Source organism: Sorex araneus, chromosome 6 (assembly GCF_027595985.1).
Source record: "Sorex araneus isolate mSorAra2 chromosome 6, mSorAra2.pri, whole genome shotgun sequence".
Lineage (NCBI taxonomy): Eukaryota > Metazoa > Chordata > Mammalia > Eulipotyphla > Soricidae > Sorex > Sorex araneus.
Window position 1 is genome coordinate 52,780,528 of NC_073307.1, and position 21,185 is coordinate 52,801,712.

At 54.1% G+C, this 21,185-nt stretch overlaps 1 protein-coding gene across 1 annotated transcript in view; it reads right to left on the reverse strand.

The window, feature by feature from the left end:
• IGF1R (insulin like growth factor 1 receptor) overlaps positions 1-21,185 on the reverse strand; it is a 145,402-nt gene that overhangs the window by 95,461 nt on the left and 28,756 nt on the right. The window lies entirely within an intron of this gene.

Below are 21,185 nucleotides of genomic sequence, written 5' to 3' on the forward strand. Positions count from 1 at the left end.
ACCCTTCCTGAACACAGACGGTTTCTATGCCATTTATTTCACACAACAGAACCCACAGCAGCAAGAGTCACTGAGAATTTTATCTCAGACAGTGAGTAGGGGACTTGCCTTGCATGTGGCCAACCAGATCCCTGGTACCATTAAGGGTTTTCTCCCACCCCCACGCCCCACCAGCTGTGATCCCTGAGTACAGGGCCAGGAGTAAGATCTGAGAATAGGCTAGTTGGATATCCAGCTCCAGGTGGCCACAGAGTAAAGGGCAAAAGGAAGTAGATCCCCAAAGGTGAGACCAGGGGTGTCCATTGCTGCTGTCTTTTTTGCTGCCTATTTCTTTCTTTCTTCTCCCTACACTCTGGGGCCAAGGGTGATCTCGGCACCCCCGCCTTTAAGCCACTGCACTTCCTCATCCATTGTTTGTCCTTCTTCTGGCTGACTTCATTTAACATGCTATCTTCTGGTTCTATCCATGTCGCTTGCAAACTGCACAATTTCCTCATTCCATACCTTCCATTGAAAAACATATTTGGGGCTGGAGCATACAGCGGGGAGGGCGTTTGCCTTTCATGTGGCTGACCCGGGTTCAATCCCTGGCATAATATGGTCTCCTGAATACCACCAGGAGTAATTCCTGAGTGGAGAGCTAGGCATGACCCCCTAAGCATCACCAGGTGTGACCTCCCCCACCTCTACACACACAAAAAAAAGAAAAAAATAACACATTTTCTAATATATCCTTTTCCATCACTTTGGAAAAACACCTCAAGATAAACCCCACCAAGACCAGACTTGACTACTGGAGCTTGTTAATCATAAAACTGTTGTTCTGGGTGATCTGAAGACGTGAATACAATATTTCAATGCTACTGGTAAGCATCTCAGAGACCCATAGAAACACCAATGATAAACAGCCAGGCAGCCAGAGTTTGGCTACAAACAGAATCAGAACTGTGCCACTGGTTGAAGAAACCTCCCACTGAGATCTCCAGAGGAACTGGAATTTATAAACGGAGGGACTTGGGCACAGGAAGGGAGGCACAAGATGGTCCCACCAAGTAGTGGAAAGTGGGGCGACTTTTGATGTCCCCAGAATAAATCAGTAAGTTAGCTTCCCTCACCCACAGTCCTGTATCCTTGGCAGGTGGGCAGAGGTTACGGAATCAACCTATGTCTCCAATGACAGATGAATGGGATTATGAAGAGGTGGGATATAGGCACAATGGAATACTATGCAGCTGCAAAGAATGATGAAATCATGCAATTGGCTGCAACTTGGTTGGAACTAGAAGACCTCATGTTGAGTGAAGTAAGCCAGAAGAAGAAAGACAAACACAGGATGATCTCACTTACCTGGGGAATACAGACTATGGGTGAAGACATGGATTATAGTAAAGGGGAGATGGGAATGCCTAGATCACCCTTGACCCCAGAACTTAGAAAGGAGATGGACAGAAAGGGAAAGAAATCAAGGGGAGAAGAATGGGAAGTAATTGGTGAACAGACATCAGGGCTTTAGTTATGCGGATGATATGGCAGGCTCTGCCGTGCAGGCGGGATACTCTTGGTAGCTTGTCGGGCTCTCCAAGAGGGACAGAGGAATCAAACCCAGGTCAGCCACATGCAAGGCAAACGCCCTACCTGCTGTGCTATCATTCCAGCCCAATAATAATGATAATCAAATAAAAATCTAAAAATGCACAATTCAATCAATAGCTGCGTGAGTGCACTAGAACTCAGGAGATGCTCAACAGGTTCGTTGCCAGTGATAAGAAAAAGGAGGCTGGGGACTTCGAGGAGCTAGCAGGCTGGGCATGGGAGCCCCAGCGGAACCGGAACAGGGAAAGCCGGTATTAGAGCGTGGGAGCGGCTTCGTGTCCCCCACCCACCCCGTCCTTCCACCCTCTTGGCAAAGGCAAACTTCACAGCATGCACCAGCTCCCTTGCTGAGGGCTAAGAGTCTCTATTTGTAATAAAATCTAATTTCCTTTATTTAGTACAAGGTCCCGGTGTTCTAAGGGATATAATTGCTTGCCGCAAACACGGGCCCAGTATTTTATTAAGTGTTAAACTTATGGAGGTGGATGATTTCTTTCTTTTTTCTATTTTTTTGCAAATGAATAATTTATTTCCACTTCCCAGAGCTTCCTGAATTGTCAGGAATGAAGTGCAGAACCGGGCAGTGGGAATGAGGAAGGTACACTCGTGGGGGTCACAAGCCTCCAGGTATTCCGCGAGAACTCTGTCTGATTAATAAGGGGGAAAGGTTCCAATTAAGATGCAAAATTCTAGAGTAATGAACAGTTGCAGCAGGTGGTAAAAGTGGGGGGGTGGGGGCTGCGTGGAGATGGGGGTTCATTATGCACCCAGAGGAGCTACTTACTGCTACCACAGCAGCCGCAAGAACAAATCAGAAGCGATGCCAAGGGTTTACCCCAGCAATATTCTCCCCCCAAGAATCAAGAAGCCCCGGGGTTGGAGCGATAGCACAGTGGGTAGGGCATTTGCTTTTGCACACAGCCGACCCGGGTTCGATTCCCAGCATCCCATATGGTCCCCTGAGCAGTGCCAGGAGTAATTCCTGTGCAGAGCCAGGAGTAACCCCTGTGCATTGCTGGGTGTGACCCCAAAAAGCAAAAAAAAAAAAAAAAAAAAAAACACCAAAAAGAATCAAGAAGCCCCAGTGTGCATCCTCCTACTTGGTCTTGGTCCCAGGCAAGGCCTGTACCCGAGCACCCCAATAAAAAATATTCTAAAATCAAGCCCCCCAACTCCTGAGAGCTCCCCTGTGAGTGGGGGCACCACTGAGCTGGGCGGGGTGCAGAGCTCTGTTAGACGCCCAGGGCAAAGGGCACGGAGAGGCTGCAAAGGTGCAAGCACCTGCATTGCACGGGGGAGACCCAGATTTGAGTCCCAGCACTGTGCAGTCATCCAAACAAAGCACTGCTGGAGGGTGGGGGGGGGGGGAGAGGAGGAAGAAGAAGAGGAGGAGGAGGAGGAGGAGAAAGGGGGTGGAAAGAGGAGACCGGAGAGGAGGAGGAACAGGAAGAAGCAGCAGAAGAAACATGAAAAAAAGAGAGGCCATGGCGATAGGACGGTGGAGGGTGCTTGCTTTGCACACAGCAGACCTGGGTGTGATCCTCGCTAGTGGTGACCCCTGACCTCAGAGCCAGGAGTCAGCCCCGAGCACTGCCGGGTGTGGCCCAAAAAGACCAAAAGAAATAAAGAAGAAAAACTCAGCAAAGTTGCTGTCTGACTGCTCAAAGCCGCCATGGGCACACTCCAGCCAGCTCTGCTTCCCCGGAGTGCAGAGTCCAGGGTCCGAGGCTGTGCTCCGTGGGAGACTGGCCCAAGCCCACAGAAGTGGCCAAATGGTGCCAAATGAGTGACGCCTCCTGGTCAAAAAGGAGGGCCCTGGGTTCCCAGGGACCATTACGAACACGGGTGACGCTTCCACAGACTATTATGGGGCCGGTAGAAAGACTGCACTCCAAGTTCGAGAAGCTTTGGCAAAGACCCTGGTGGCCACTTGATGGCTGTGCAAAGCAGCTTTAATGCGTCATTAAAAAAGAGAAATACGGCCCCTCTGCTGGCAATGAGTGTGCCCAAGCAGCAGACGGGAAACGTCTGAGCCAGCCCCGGGGGGAGCTGTGCCTCGTGGGGGTAGCTCAGCAGCCAAAGAGCAGGGAGCCAGGAGTGTGGGACTCAACTCAATAAATTAGTGAGGGGTGTCCTTCCCAGAGAACGAAGATGGGACCCAATCTGCGGACAGGCCCAGGAACGACAACCAATGTTCCTGTTTCTCTATAAACACACCAGCAGGATGCGGGGAGCAAAGATCCGATGCAGAGAAGTTTTATAAGCTGGATGCGAGTGATCGGGACCAGTTTCCCAAACTCACTGGGTCTATCAGCACCCCCTTTCTGAAAAATATTCTCTCAGGAGCACACCCCCCTCAAAATCTATCTACTTTAAGGCAATGAGCCACATTACAATGCCAATGGGCACTTAAAGGAGGCACAAGAAGAAGGCACAGCAGGCAAGAAGCCAACTGGGGTTCAGTGGTCAGCTGAGCTCCACCAGGAATGATCCTTGAGCACAGAGACAAGAGCCCTGAGCAAAGCACACCCCTCCAACCCCACCCAAACAAAGTTCCTACAGTGACTTGTGGTACCCTTGTTTGGAGCAAAGGCATCTCGGTTTTATTTGTGCCAAGAAAGCCCCAATATCCTCTCTCATTTCAGGGAAGAGTAAAGCCACCCGCGGGAGGGCGGGGAGCACCACCCCGAGTCGGGACCCTCTCTTTCCATCTCTGCACCTCCCGACTTTTTCAACCAATGGGGCAGACGGGGTGGGGGATCAACTGGAAGGAGGTCCCGAAAAGCCACTATGCCTTCACTCTGAGCAAGAGTACCACAAGTCGTCTTAGATAAAGGACATTTCATAAAACCAGGGGCTGGAGCGATGGGGCAGCGGTTTGGGCATTTGCCTTGCATGTAGCGACCTGGGTTCAAGTCCTGGCACCCCAGAGGGCTCCCCGAGCACTACCAGCATTGATACCTGAGCGCAGAGCCAGGAGTCAGCCCTAAGCACCGCCAGGTGTGGCCCCCAAAAGAAAAACAAAAAATTAGTGAAGGGTCAATTAACCCCTTCACTGAGCAGCGCGCTGGTAGGGGGGAACGACCTGTTTTGCTGGCAGAGCTCTCAGCTTCCGCTCTCTGCACTGGTTAATGTTACCCGAAAAGGCAGTAATCATTAAAGGACACGCGGCCAGCCCCGTGCACTAAAGCCACGTTACACCTGACCGGGCACTGAGCCCTCGGACAGGTGCAGAAGCTGCTGGGGAGGGGACAAAGTCCAGCCACAGGGCCAGGAGAGGGAGCGTCCAGGGGTTCGGGAACCCGACCAGGGCTTGGCTCGGTTCTCTCCAGAACTGCAGCTGCTACTCCAGGGGTCAGCCACAGGCAGTCCTGTCCTCTCGGGGGTCCGTGCCTCTGACGCCAGCTCTGCCCTCTAGGCTCGGGCTCCGTTCTTGGGGGCTCTGTCCTCCCCTGGAGCTGTCCCCCTTCCTGCACTGTTCTTCCCTACAGGAATAGTGGCCCCCATAAAAATGAAAAATGGGCACAGACATACCCCCATTTCTTTCTTTTCTTTTTTTTTTTTTTTTTTTTTTTGCTTTTTAGGCCACACCCAGCTCAGGGGTAACTCCTGGCTCTGCATTTAGGAATCACTCCTGGAGGTACTTGGGGGACCCTGTGAGATTCCACAGATGGAGCCCTAGTCAACTGTGTGCAAAGCAAGCACCCTCCCCGCTGTCCTATTATCGCTCCAGTTCATGCAGAATAACTAAGTTTTTGGGGGGATGAGGCAGGGGAGAGAGGTCCTCTTCTTACTTTACAGTTTTTGTAGTTTTTTTTTTTCTGGGGGGGAGGGATACCCAATGATGCTCAAGGCTTCCTCCCGACTCTGCGTTCTGACTCCTGACAGGAATCAGGGGACCCAGGATGATGGTGGGATTTGAAGTCGAGTCTGCTGTGTGCAAGGCCAGCACCTTAACCCCTGCCCCAAATCACTGGTGCCTTTATAATGATCCTTCACAGCAGCCACTAGAAAACCAAAAACCAGACCCTCTGGGTTGGAGGGGTCCGAAACTGATTTGACCCACCACCCCCTTTGCAAACCAAAAATAACAAGTGCTCCCCTGTAAAAAAAAAATCTGGGGCTACAGCTGCCACCCTGGATGGTTCCAGTGCCCGCCCTGTACCCCAGAAAATAATGCTGCTGTAGATTTAAAAGCGGGGGTGCTACAGAAGGGGGAAAGGAAGGAAGGGCTGTTCTCAAGAGGCCCATGATGGCCGGTGACTTATTCTCAACAGGGACACCTGGTCGAAAGCAAGAGACTGGCTCCCCTTGGCAAAGGCAAAACTGAGTGTATTGGGCAGCCAGACAGCTACAGTGTCCCATGCAGGAGCACTGTGTGTGTTCCCAGGTGCAGTCTCCAAATCAGGGGTGCTCCCAGCACTGCAAAGCACAAACCCCGGCCCCGAGAGGCAGGGCAGGCACAGATGGGGTTCGTTCCCTCGGGGGATCCCTGAGCACAGAGCTAGGAGTTAACCCTGAGCACAATCGGTGTGGTCCCCAGAGCAGAACAACAAAAGCACTCAGCACCCCCTGGAAATGGACCTTCCTTAAGGGAGCAAAGTGCATGGGAGGTTACGCTGTGGATGCTCATTCCCATTCCAAGGTCAGGAAGGAGCATCAGACACTCGGGGAATCCCTGGTCCAAAAGGTCTCAGTAGCGAGAGGAAATCAGGCTGAAGCCATGTCAACACACCCCAAATGCTCAAGAAAATTCCCTTGAAGGCAGACCCAAAGGTCTAGGAGCGGGGATGCCTGGAAATACGACAGTTGAAACTTCTCAAGGGCTGCCTCCAAAATAGGGCTGGAGACAGAACAGGGCTGCAATGTTTGCTTTGCTTATAGCTGAGGCTCATTCCAACCCTGGCACCATCTGGTCTCCTGAGCACTGAGCCAGAAGGAGTCCTTGAGCACCACAGGTGTGGCCCCAAACAACACACACACACACACACACACACACACACACACACAATTTCTTCCAGGTGAAGTTCAACTGAAAGTTACAAAACCTCACATTCGCCCCCCCACCAGAGTTGTTATTAAATACTGTTCTCTCAAGGGAAGGGTTCTTTGTACCTGAGATACATCCCACTGAGGTCTACCCACCTGAGAGAATATTTGAGCCTAAAGAAAAGTAGGGTTTCCCAAGATAAATTACATTTCACCTAAGCATCTCCAGTACTACCTGGAATGGGAGACACCTTGAGTATGTCAAAGAGTGGGGAAAAGTACTTCCTGCCTCGATGGGGGCTGGGGGTGGGGTGGGGGGAGGGAAACTGGGGTCAATGGTGGTGGAAAATGTACACTGGGGGAGGGATGGGTGTTGGAACACTGTATGACTGAAACCCAATCATGAATAGCTTTGTGAGGGTCCATCTCACGGTGAATCAATTAAAAGTGTATCTACACCTGCCTCAATGGCTCCAATTCAATTCAGATCATGCCCGCTTGCTCCCATATGGCAAAGAGATGAGAAATGTGTTCTCCTTACACCCCAACTCAGAGCACTAGGGTCACCTCGGGCCTCCACAGAGGGTCACCTCACCTGTGTATTTACAGTAAATCAAACACTGCAAAACAAAACATTCCCTGGTGGTGCATTCTTCCTAGCACTCCCCCCACCCCCCAAAACAGGTCTTAACTTTTCAAGAACCTTCTTTGTGGGGTTAGGAGATTTGGGACCATACCCAGCAGTGCTCAGGGCTTACTCCTGGCTCTGTGCTCAGGAACTACTCCTGGTGGGGCTTGCAGGAAACATCACTGGGGGTAATGAGGATGGAACCTGAGTTGGTCACACGCATGACAAACATCACGCCATTCCCGAGAGCCCATCCATCCTCTCTGTCTGGAGGCTGATACCTGCTGTAGCAAAAGGCACCAGCCCTCAGACTATCCCCACCGTCCTAATAATCCCCTTGTGGGCGTGAGCAGGAAAAAGACACATTTCTTTCTTTTCTAAAACAATTTCTTTTGGGGGAGGTCACACTTGGTGGTACGGCTCAGGGCCTACATTTGTCAGTGCTCAGAGAGTCTTGCAGTGCTGGGGACCCAGGCAGCCATGCACGCCACCCCTTTGGAGCACCTCTCCAGCCCCCATGGGCACTTCTTTGCTGTGTGGCGGGCACAGCTGGCGCTGCTCAGAGACTATTCCCGCCACGGCGTTTCAGGAACTATGAGGTGCTGAGGACTGAACCTGGGCCTCACGCAAAACCCACCTACCCTCGGCCTGCTGACTGCCTGCAAACAACTTTCCAGTCCCCGAGACACATGTTTTCAAGGGAGGAGTTGTCATTCCATGCCCAGACTGGTCCAGAAAAGCCCTGAGTGACAGTCTGGCTTTGAAAAAGTCCCCATGTCGCCTGGAGCGACAGAAAGAGAAATGGGTAGGGGTCCCAGAGAAACGGGCTGGTGGGCAGGGGAGCTCAGCTCCGCACCTCAGTGGGGCCAGCAGGAGGCCAGGGTGCAGGCAGCAAAGATAAACAGTGAGTGTCCTTCCCGCCCTCGGGCTTGGCCACCAAGGGCAGCAGCGCCGCAGCTTTTGTTTGGCCTCTGGCTTTGAGGGATAAAAGATAGTCCCAGAGTCGGGAGATTGGGAAGGCTCAAGGTTAGCAGAGCGGCCTTGGCCAGAGACCCTGAGCTCCAAGGATCTGTCCACACTGCTGACCTTCCCTCTGCTCTGCCCCTGGTCCCCGGGCAGCCGGCAACCGGAAACTTGTCATGCCAGTGGGGGCGCAGTGAGACCAGCGTTCAAGGAGAATTTCCAGGCACTGTCGTGCAGAACTTGAAGTGACAAAGCCTGTCGAAAAATGAAATGGACTCAGAGCTATGGAAATCCCAAATGGGGGGCGAACCCCTGGCCAGGTACATGATGGAACCTCCAAAACAGCTGATTCCTAAGAACACCTGAGTCAGTACTAAGATTCCAACCAGCTGACTCTTTAGCATGGAGCCCACTTCCTGGAACTTTATAGAACTCTCTAGAACTCTCTGGAACTTTCCGGGACATGGCACATCCATGGCCCAGGGGATGAGAGGAACAGAGGCTTGCCTCACAGTGTCCAGCAAATAGGAGTGAACAACACCCCCTTCACCCGGGCCACCATGCTTGGGGAGCTGGAGGACGCTTGCCTTGCACATGGCCAAGCTGGGTTCCATCCCCCTGCACCGCAGAGGGTCTCCCAAGTCTTTAATGCGGAGTCCGGAGAAAGCCCTGAGCACAGCTGGGTGTGGACCCCAAACAAACAACAATGATAGTAATTCTGCTCCTTCCACTAGGGGCAAGGATCTGCCACAGCCGTCCCCCACAAACCCCCAAGGAGCACGCAGAATCTCCAAAGGGCTGAGCAGGTTCCAGAGAGAAACCTCAGCTCGCCGCGTGCAGCATTCGGGCTGGTTCCATCATGACAAATCCCCAACATCTCAAAAGGCTGGCACACTGCTTACGCATTCTGGAGAGAATCGGACACTCTGGTAAACATCGTCACCCTGAAATGCCGTGCCCGAACCCTATCAGTAATTGTACTGTAAGCCACAGTGCCAAAATAAAGCCCAATTCAAATTAAACCTACCCTATTTCTTTGCGGGTGTGCCACTGTCCCAAGTCACCACACTTAAGCAACACTGGGATTTTATTTTATTTTTTCAAAAAAGCTTTACAGGGGCCGGAAGGAGAGATAGTATAGCAGAATGACGCTTGTCTTGCACATGGCCAGCCTGGATTGAATATCTGGCATCCCAGAAGAGTAAGTCCTGACACCACTAGGCATGACCTCCCCCCACCCACATACCAAAAGAAAAGCTTCACATAAATGGCATCCATGGCCCAGGGGATGAGAGGAACAGAGGGTTCTACACCACTTTTTGGCCCCCTCAAAAAAAAAAATCTGGCATAAAACCTACAATAATTAGAAAGTGAAATATAGTGGGAGGAAGAAAGGGGCCGTGAGCAGGGGGGAAGGCGGTGACTGTTCTGAGTCTTTAAAAAAAAAATGAGGCCCAAGCAATGCTTAGGAAACTATGGGGGTCATTCTCCTCCAGGGCCACTGGTGGCCCCTTGAGTGACACTAAAGCTCAGGGCACTGTCCCCCAACCGCCACATTCATAGAGAGCTTTTGGTTGCTTTTGTTTGGGTTTGGGGCCACACCTGGAGGTGCTCGGGGATGACTCCTGGCTCTGTGCTCAGGAATCACCCCCTGTTTGTGCTCTGGGGACCAAAGTGGATGCCAGGAATCAAACCCAGATCAGCCACGAGCAAAGCAAGTGCCCTCCCTGCTGTCCCATTGCTCTGGACTGGACAGCTTTTGATTCACTTAAAATTCACCTACAAATGGCCCAGCAAACCAGACGCTTGACAGAGCATCTAAACAATACATGTTTTGCACGACTGCACGTTCTTCCAACAGCAAAAACCAGAGAAGAGAAGAAAATCGGGAAGCAAGGCTGAGAGAAGAGTTGGTTTTTGTCTTTTTGTTTTAGTTTAGGGGCCACAGCCAATGGCGCTCAGGGATGACCCCTGGCAGTGCACCAGGGACTCTATGGGATGCTGGGGATTGAACCTGGGTCGGCCACATGCAAGGCTATCACCCTCCCCGCTGTTCTTTCTTTTAAAATATCAACACTTGCCATGTTATCTTGTCAGCCCAGGATGGCCCAGGTTCCTGGGATGCCCAGAGCATTGGACTCAAACCCTCAGGAACTTGTAGAGGAGAAAAGTAAAGTGCAGCCTCGCCTCAAAGAGGGCTAGCTGCTCCCGGGAGTCACCAAGAGGTCACTGGTTCTGTTCTGAGCCATGCTTGTGGGACAGTGGAACCACGCTGAACGTGGCTCAGACAAGGTTTCCTTCGCGCTGTTTCGTTGATCAGATTAACCTGCCTCATGGGGCTGCCTCACAAACACTGGCTGTTTGAAGCCAGCAAAATCTGTCCGCATTAGTGAGTTGGTGGCAGGGACGGAAGCAAAGTGAGCAGGATGATGGGCCTGTGTCATCAAGACAGTGACAGCCCTGCTCCACAGACAAGGCAGCGGAGCAGCGGCAGTACTGGTGGGTCCGCCCGGCCCCCTCCCTCCTTTCTTCCGCCTTCCTTCCTTCTTGTTGATTCATTCATTCCCTCCTTCCTTTCCTTCTTCTCTTTCTTTCTCCTTCCTTCCTTTCCCTCCTTCCTTTTCCCTCCCTCCTTCTCTTCTTCCTTATAAAAATGACAGATCCATGAACTGGATGGACAAGGACACCAGATTGCCCATCAGGGGTAACGGTGCAGGAAACCATTTTGGCGAGTGATCCCTGAAGTTCTTCATTTGATGGGTCTGTTTGATTACATTCTGGCAACAGAGCAATGGTACCAGGGGGCTCCCAGGGCTGGGCGGGGATGGGGAAGATGAGGCGTCTCTCCCACGCCCCGCCTGAACTCATGAACATGTAGAAACCAGAGCTGACCTCCTGGGCTGCTCACTAGGTGTGTGTGGGTGGGAACTGGGGGGGGGGAGGAATGTGCTGAACTTGAAGTCAGGGAGGCCCTCAGACTGGGTTGGGGCCTGGCTGCCCGCCTGGTGTCTGTGATGGATCAGGGCTCTGCGCAATCAGGGGCATGGCAGGCAGGAGCTGGCTCCCCACCCGAAAGCCTGCAGCTCTCCCTCACGCTTCCGGGGAGCAAGATCAAAGTGCGCTCTTCTTGGCCCCTCCACAGCAAGGAAGGTGGGGTCTCCTCCTACCGAACGAGCCTAAGGTACCCCATTAGGGAGAATACCGAGTCCAAAGGGCATTCAGTACAAGCAAACCCGGAAATAACCTGGATGCACACTGGCTCACATCTAAGAACTGCGCCCACATGCACACATACCTGCACACACATGGCACTCACACACACTCACATGCATACATGTGTAAGTGCCTCATTTGCACTCACATGCACACACAAACACAAGTAAATACACGCATATGTACACAGTCACATGGACAGATCCGTGCACACACGAAAATATTCACATGAACGCACGCTTGCACACATGTGCATGCACATGTACACACATGCACATGGCCACATGCACATATGTACACACATGCAGTCATGTGCACACATGCACCCACACATGCATGCACACCAACACACATGCATATGTGTGTACACACACACATACACACACAAGTACGCACACACTCGACGGCCACAAGCAGGCCAGTGCTGGGTGGCCCAGTCCCCAGGGAGTTGGGTATCTATCTGGTCCCCAGCACCCTGTCTGGGCAGATCCGACAATTGCAATGTTGGATGCTGCATGGGAAGGGGAGATGATCACCAGGTCATGACCTTGACTCTGGGGTCCCTGAACGCTCTCAGGCCCCACCTGAGCACCCAACATGGGATTCTGAAAATGCAAGAACTACGCAAGTAGGTCTGTGTGGCTGCAAGCTGGCGCTTTTTCTTTTTCTTCTTCTTTTTTTTTTTTTGGTGTCCCTTTTTCTCCTCTTTATGGGTCCCCACCTGTCCTCTTTATCAGGACATTATAATACAGTTACTGGCTTTCACTGGGAGCAGTTCCCAGAGGGACTCAGCTGGGCGGAAGGTTGGGGCCTTGTGGCTGCTCAGGGATGAGTGTCCCCAGGTGAGGTTCTTGGGGCTCCTCTGGACCATGGAGTTTTTCCAGCTCTCTGACTCATGGCCCTGCAGAAGAGTCTGTGCCCCAGACACCCGGCATGGTGGTCCCGAGGCTCAAGAACATCCCACCCCTGATCCACCCACAATCCCTCTCTGCCCCAGAAACGCTGATGAGACCCTACATATACAGAGTTAAAAAACAGGGGTCAGAGTGCTAGGACAGCAGAAAGGTTGCCTTGCATGCAACCTATCCAGGTTTGATCCCTGGCATCCCATTGGGTCCCCTGAGCACCACCAGGAGTGATTCCTGAGTGCACATCCAGGAGTGATTCCTGAAAGCAGAGTCAGGAGTAACCCCTGAGCATGCCCCCCAGAAAAAAATCTTACACACACACACACACACACACACACACACACACACACACACTACCAGGCAGTAACTGAAAGTGTGGGATCTGGAACTGGAGCCAGTTCCCAAGGACATTCATATATCCACTCACAGGGCAGGTGCAGCCCAGCGGGTTGAGGACAGGGACCCTTCCTAAGTATTCTGACGCAATGGGGGGCGGAGGGGAGGGCGAGTGTTCCTTCCGTGAGCAGAAAGCCCACCACAGAGACGAGGTTCTGCTCACCCCAACTTCTATTTCTGCAGCACACGGCCCCGAGTTAAGCCCGATCGCTTGTAATGACTGGAGATTCCACAGGAATCATTGCTATGGTAACATTTCAAAATGGCCCTTGCAGCTCCCGGGCACCCGTCCACCACGGTTTGGATCTAGGAAGGTCTTTCAGAACAGACCAATTTATTTTCAAAATTCATCTAATGAGTCCACGAGGCCGACAAAGCCAGACTAGAATTTAGCTAATGGGGTTATTCACAAATCTGAGTTCAGAGAAAGCGCACCCAGAGGAACATAAGCATGCGGGTATTATCTGGGAACATGGAATCAAATGCTTTTCTAATAAAAAAAAAATAGAAATCTGGAGCATAAGATGATTCACCGACAGGCCGAGGGAGGACTCGGTGGCGCCGAATGCGGGCCCTGCGGGCGGGAAGCCTCGAGTTCCATCCCCGGTGCCGCCCATATGCCACGAGCATGTCTCAACAGCTCCGCTGGGAGCCTGGAACAGCCACTGAGCATGAGTGTCCGTCCATGGTCAGGGTGTGCGGGCACCTCCAACAGTGGGGTGGCTCTCCCGTCAAACAGCAGAGAAAGAGGGAAGAAAGCGGGATTAAAAATTAAACTCATTTGCGGCTGGAGCAATAGTACAGCAGAGTAGGTGTTTGCTTTGCATGCAGCCAGCCCAGGTTCAATCCCTGGCATCCCCTAGGGTCTCCCAGGCACTGCCAGGGGTGATTTCTCACTGCAGAGCAGGAGTAAGCCCTGAGCACTGCTGGATGTGGCCCCCATCTCTCCCAAAAATGACGGAAAAAAAGAAAAAAACCCAAAGCTGATCACACTGACGGGGAATATACTAACTCCTTTAAGTTTCTATACAGATGGAAGTCTGAGGGTACAGTTGGCCGCCACTTCTGCTATTTCAACAACCGACCTTAGATTCTTTTGCAAAACAGGAATTGAAACAAGTTAGCCAAGACAGGCTTGCAGGTGGATGCTTTTGCTTCTCAGGGGCCTAGGAAGACACACTCACATTTGAAACACACATACATACACATACACACACAAACACACATACATATAAAAATGCATAAATAGACATACACATATATATAAACACATACATTTATACATCCATACATACAGAAATACACATATATACACTCATACACAGTCATATATAAACATATACACACATACATGCACGCCTATACAAACATTCACATATGTACACAAATACATATACACATGCACACACAGAGACACACATATGCATATACATACATATATGCACATACACACACACACATGCACATCCCACAGCCTCCAAAGACTGCAAAGACTTGGGGTCTCCTTATCTTGAGAATACGGAGGCTCCACCTGAAAGGCCAAATTCTGGTTCATTAATTTGGGGTTCTCAACTCACAGCCCTCCAAGTCAAGATCCATGGGCCATGTCTTCACCTGGGGGAGGAACAGGGCACCTGGGGAGCCCCACTCCTGCCTCCCTGGAAGTTGGGAGATGATAAAGCCACTGATGGACCACCTCAGCGTCTGTGCCAAGAGACTCAGCATGACGCACCCTGGCAAGGTGTCAGAGCCACAAGGGGACACTAGGAAAATGGAACTCAAGTCTTGCTTGCCCACTGCTTTCTCTTTTTTTATTTTTATTTATTTGGTTTTGGGGCCACTCCCAGCAGTGCTCAGGGCTGATTCCTGGCTCTGCCCTCAGGGATCACTCCTCGCAGTGATCAGGGGACCACTTGGGAGGCCGGGCATCGAACCCAAGCCGACCATGTGCAAGGCAAGCACCTCCCTCCTATCTCTCTGGCCCTCTTTCTTCTGTTTAGAGGTTGACCCACACCCTGCAGTGCTCTGGAGCTACTCCAGCTGGGTGCTCAGGGTACGGGGGGCCATACAGGGCCAAGGACCAAACCTGGGGCTCCCACAGGCTCGACACGAACCATCTCCCTGGCCACCCTATGCTGATTTTCCCCCGAGCTGCATGAGCCTCGCCTCCTTCACCGACACCCGACCATCAGGCCGATCATCAGGCAGGCAGTGTTCCCAGGTACCCTGGGGGCCCACTGCCCACATCCCATCTAGCTCCAAAATGGGCCCGAGCCCTTCCAGGCAAAACTCAGCCAATGGTGGACCTGAGGAAGCAGCGCAGGACAAGTGGCAGATGTGCTCTGTGAGGGCTGGGCAGGGTAAGTGTGACCGGAGCCTGCCTCAAAGCACCTGACAACAATAATGCGTACACTCCTACCCAGAACGTTCTAGATCTCCCCAGGGCAACTGTGTGGGCTTTTGCAGAGGTTGGAAGTAGTGGGGGCGGGGCAGGGGCGGTGCAGACGTTTCCTGGAGAAGGGCCAGTTCACACTGGGCCATCTCCCGCTGTGTATCCAGGGAGCCTCCAAGACGCCCACCAGGTCTCAATCGAAAGGACAGTCCCCAACACACAAGGCACAGGGAAAGAGGGCTGTGAGGGTTTCTGGTTCTGAGACTCCCAAGCAGCCCTAGAGATGGTCCTGATGTGCTGGGAAAATGTGGGGGTGCCCCTGTTGCACTGGCCCTGGGTGCCCTTCTCTGGCCCGGCCAGCATTCTTTCGGGGTGACACAGCAGCACCCAGCCCTGCATGCATTTCCCCATCCTCCACCGCCACCCCAGTGCAGCTGGATGACTAAGCTCAAAGGAATGCCACCCCAGGAAAGGCAGGCTGACCCGGAAAGAAAAGCACCCCCATCACTGGGCCACCCCATGAAAGGCAGGCTGACCCGGAAAGAAAACCTCAGCTCGGCCTGCTGGCTCAGGGCAGGTGGGGGGGACGGTGACTTTGGAGGGAAGAGGGGTCCCCTGCAGGTAGGTGATCCCCCCCAGCTGCTGTCCCCCAGAACTTAAGAAGCACACCAGACCCTCCAGCCCTGGATCCCGCTTTGCTCATTTTGGGGTGTTCCTTTCTCTCCCAGAGAGACTTTCTCCTGGCCATTGGCTCCTCCAAGGTCAAATTCAACTCCATGGAGATGGCCACGGGGCTGTTGGGTCCAATAAAGGAACAGAGGGAGAAAGGACCCTGGGGCTATAGTCCAACAGCATGTCCAGGAACGGGGTGGGGGAGGAGGGGGCAGCCTGATTCCATCACCCCTGACCCTATGGCGTGAGGTGAGAGTCCAACAAGTAGGGCACCTGCCTTGCCTGTGGCTGGCTGGAGTTCAATCCCAGCAGCCCACAGGGTCCCCCAAGTGCCACCAGGAATGAGCCCAGAGTGCAGAGCCTAAAGTCAGCCCTGAGCACCACCAAATGTGCCCTCCCCCACCGCAACAACAACAAAAATGTAATAAAATATTAAGTATTTCCCCGGCAGGAACCTCCACATCATCCTGCCTTCGCTCATGAGCTTGGGGACAAAGGCCAGAAATCTACATAAAAGCACCAATGTCCAGGAATGTCCTGGTTGAGGAAGCTGTGTGCCCAGAGGGGTGTAGGGAGGAGCTGTCCCTGACCCCCTACAGTAGAGTCTGGGGGACCCATGGGCAGCAGGGGTTCGGACCACGGGACTCACCTCAGCTGGCCTTCTGCTGGCAGATCTCAGGGACACACAGGTACCCCCTAAACTGCCAACGTCACTCCAAGAAGAGGGGCTCTCTGATCCTGAGCCCACTGGGCGAGCAGGGCGCTGTCCCCTCTGGGAAAGCCATTTCTGGGTGCCACCAAGCCCTGAATATCCTTCACAGCAGAGTTTAGAACGCTGGATGTCCCCAAAAAGTCAATCTCCTGGGCTGGGGAATGTGGTTCCAGGGATGTGGCAGGGGGGTCCCGCCCTGGGCTCTACGAGCTGTAGAGCCAGCACTGCCTGGCGGACGAGCTCCTGCCCCTACCCACCGCAAGACCCCCCTCACAATCTGAGATAAATGTATCTCCTAAGTGCCTGGGTTCTGGGTTCAGAGGCGATAGAAGGATGTGAGGTTGTTTTTTTTTTTGGTGGGGGATGTGGGCAGTAAGGGTGAACACTGAGGTGATCCAGCTAATGAAGTTCGTGAAAGTCACACAGTGACTTTAACCTTCAATGACAAAAGCCAGGCTGTGAGTTACACGGTGGTGGGGCACGGGTACACCCTGCAGAGCACCAAGGTGCTAGGGGTGATCCCTGAGCACAGATCCAGGAGTCAGCCTTGAGCACTGCTGGGTGTGGCCAGGGGGGGGGGGAAGCCAGGGGCTGGAGTGACAGGACTGCAGGGAGGGCGTTTGCCTTGCACATGACCAATCCAGGTTCAATCCCCGGCACCCCATGCGGTCCCCCAGGCACCACCAGGAGTGATTCCCCAGGACAGAGCCAGGAGTGACCCCTGAGGTAGTAACCATACTGCTGGGTGTGACCCAAAAAAGCCAAATCAAAAGGAATACTCCGTTGTTTCTTTTCCTTTTCTCAAAACTGTCATCATGAACATGGTTGACACCGACCTCCCCACTGCTCTCCTGCTAACCCCACCTGTTTTTACATCCTGAATTGAGAACTCTGGGCTGCCCAGGGTACGAGGACACAGGTGGGGACAAAGAAATCCAATCAGACCACCCCCCCACACACAAAGTTGGGCCCTGTGTGAGGAACTCACCTGAATGAGTTCCTCCTGCAGACGCAGAGCGAAGTAGGCCTGGAGAGGCAGGACAGGTGGCTGTGGCACGAGGCTGACCCAGGATCAGTCCTCAGCACCGCCTGGGGTCCCCCTGAACCCTGCTAGGAGTGATCCCAGAGCACAGCAGGGTGTGCCCCCACCCCCCAACCAAAAAGACTAAAGACTTGGGCACCAGAACTAATAAAATGAGACCTTGGGGGCCAGAGCGATAGTACAGCAGGTAGGGCATTTGCCCTGCACGCCGCCAAGCCAGGTTTGATTCCAGGCATCCCATATGGTCCTCCAAGCACTGCCAGGAGTGATTCCTGAGTGCAGAGCCAGGAGTAACCCCTGGCCATTGCTGTGTGACCCAAAAAGCCAAAAAAAAAAAGAAATGAGATCTTCTGGGGAATGGGAGGGGGGATTTTAGCTTCTTCCACGACCTGATGCCCCTCAGAACCCCCTTGTATGGCCCCTAACCAGAGTCCCCCCAGTCGGCCTGCGAGTGTCTTCCAGGCACGCGTCTGCCTGTGTCTCTCCCTCCGCCTGGTTCTCGGCAGCACGTTTGGGGCACGGGCAAGATGCAATGCCCATCCTGTATCTTCCCGTCTGCCCGTTTCCACGACTTGTCTGTTCCAGCAGGTCCTCCTTGCCTGCTAATCCCTCCTTTGCCCATTCATGCCCGCATACTTAACATAGACCTCATAGTTCTCTGGGCCAAAGATCACTTGGGAAGCCGGGCTCGGCATGGAAGACAAAAGCGCCGAGGAGACGGCGTGTGGAATCCCTTTGTCTCCGCGCACCATGCCGGAGAACAATTCTCAATCGGACAAGTTATAAAAAGCGCCAACCATCCAGGGCGCCTCCTTCCTTCCCCACCCCAGCTCAGGGGAGAGTGGGACGGGGGCACGCTGCTGCCAGCTACCGTGGGACACTCTGGGTCTCGCCAGGCCCGTGCCTTGCAAAACCTCTGCCTTCTTGCCTTGCACGCGGCCAACCTGGCTTTCAGCCCCAGCATCCCATAGGGTCCCCCGAGCGCCGCCAGAAGTGACTTCTGAGTGCAGAGTTCGGAATTAGCCCCGGGCATCCCTGGGTGTCACCCCTCCAAAAAAAAAAACATCTCTGCCTTGAGTCAGGAATCCAGACGGACATCACATACAAACCCCGCCAGGCCCTCGCCAGGTCTGAGTCCCCCTCCCTCCTGCAGGTGTGGACACGACAGGGGCTGCTGCTTCAGCCCTCAAGTCCCTCCCTCCCGGACATCTGTCAATAGAACAGGAGGACCCAGGTTCAGGAGATGAGGGCGAGAGCTGGCTGGTCAGTCTGGCTCGTCTGGGGCAGTGGGGGTGACACCCAGTGGCGCTCAGGTCATACTCCTGACTCTGGACTCAGGGATCGCTCCGATGGGCAGGACTAGAGGGGTACTGGGGCTCGAACCCAGATTGGTCATGTGCAAGGCAAGCGCACACGACCTGCTGTCCCATCTCTCCGGCCCTGGGCAGAGTGGAACAAGGGTCCCCCAGAGGCCTCAATCTCACACGAGTCCAACCAATAGGTCCCACCCGAGTCCAAGGAAGGAACCCCCTGCTGGAAACTCTAGACCCCCCAGGGCTGCCTGTGCAGTGAGGGTCCCATCAGAAGAGTGGCTGTTCTCATCTCCTGGCAAAGCTGACCCTTCTGAGCATCCCTGTGGGCCTGGCAGGGCCCTCCCACAGTATCGCCTCCTGCCCAAGCAGTCAGGAGCCTGGTTAATGCTCTTATTTGGAGGGGTGCTTGGGGGTCACACCTGGGCATGCTCAGGGGCTTCCTGGGGTTCAGGCGGAATAATATGACTACTACAGAGGGACCGGGGATCGAACCAGGGTGGGCCACATGCAAGGCAAGTGCCGCCCCCCCCATCTGTGTCCTCAAGGGTGGGGGGTTGCTAGACACCCCAAGGACCTGAGAGCTCGCCAGAGGCACAGCCCCTGAGAGTGGACGCACTTTCTCCAACGCCCTCATTTGAGCACACTTCAAACCCTGCGGAACCGCGGAAGGTTCGGGTTTGCACATCCCCACTGCCCGTGACTGCCATCTGCATTCCTTGGTGAAGGGGACACTGGGTCCCAGCCACTGGGGTCCCTCCGGGGGCCGGAGGTGTGATGAGGGCCCAGGGTTGGGCTGAGGGGTGCTCCCCCGGCACTGCCTGGGGTGCGCAAACACGCATGTCCCAGCTGCGAGGGCCAGCCTCTGCCCTTGTCCTGTGAGCCGAGGCTCAGGGGTGGCCCTAATATCAGGTCAAATTCGGGGGGCGGGGGGGAGAGGAGGTGATTTCCATACAGCATCTCCCCAGGAGGACCTGGGGCAGGGGCAGGGGGGAAGCAAGTGAAAGCCAGACCATGGGGCCTGACCTGCGTGGGTTAGGTTGTCATGGTCATGGAGGGAGGGACAAGCCATGGGCCTTGAGGAAGGCCTATGGCCAACCCAAAGTGTGGCCCAATCCCTCCATAGGGAGACTGCAGGGAATTTCCGAGAAGACACCTCTCTGGAGGGGACAGAGGTTCAGGAGAGAAAGCTGGAGAGCCTGGGGAGAGGAATTGTTATTCCAACTGCCGAACCCCCAGCTGGGCAAGCCCCCCCCTTCCAGACCCCCCACTCCCAGGGCAGGTGGTGTGGCTGGGACCCCAGAGTCCTACAAACTCCACCCTCTGGCTCTCGAGGAAGAACCGCAATGACCCTCTGGTCAGACGTCCCCACACCGCGGCCCTCCACGGCACGTCCTGGTGGACACCCGGTGTTGGCCTCGTCCGCAGGAATCTCCCAGCTGGGTAGGAGCTGGCTCCGGCTCCCGGGAAGCGGGACGGAGAAGGATGTCGATGATTCAGACGCACTCAACATAATCGCATTACACGGGTGTTTCTCCGAGTCCTGATGAATAATTCACTTTGGGAGCCGCAGCGGCGGCGAGGAGTCAGCCCCGGAAAAGGCTCCCCCCGCCCCCCCCTCCACGCGCCGCTCTCGTGGATTTGCTCCCCTCACAGCATTTCTCCGTTTGTTTTTGTTTGGGGGCCACACCCAGCCGTGTTCACGGCTCACTCCTGACTCTGTAGTCAGGGATCACTTCTGGCAGGGCTTGGGGAACCCTGCGGGGTGCTGGGAGTGGAACCGGGTGAGTCGCAGGCCAGGCCAGCACCCTCCCTGCTATCCTATCACTCCAGCCCCTAGCATGCATTCTAATTTTTTTTTTGAGCCACACCTGGTGATGCTCAGGGGTTACTCCTGGCTCTGTGCTCGGCGATCACCCTTGGCAGTGCCCATATTTGGACATGGCAGCAAATCCAAATTCAACCACATGGGGATTGAACTCGGGTCCCCACAAGCAGGGCAAGCACCCTCCCTCCCTGCTGTGCTATCGCTCCAAACCACGGGCATGCATTTCTGAAAGGGTGGCGCTCAACTCCACCTCGTGCTCTTGCAGGAAAGAGTCCCTCTCTTGGGGGCCTGTCCGGGAGGGCCGACTGGGGGACGAGATGACCCAGGGGAGCCCTGTCTGGAAGCCGGTGGCCTCTGCTCACGAACACTCGAAAGGATCCGTGTTGGCGGCAGAAGTGCTAACCCGCTCCCCTCCCTTCCCCCGTTTCCTGACTGACTTCTCTTTGGAAATAATCAAACCACCTGCCCACCCCCCCTTAATGAAACTGCCTCTCTGTCCCTGGGCTGGGGGGGGCAGAATTCAGGGCTTTTCTCTCTTT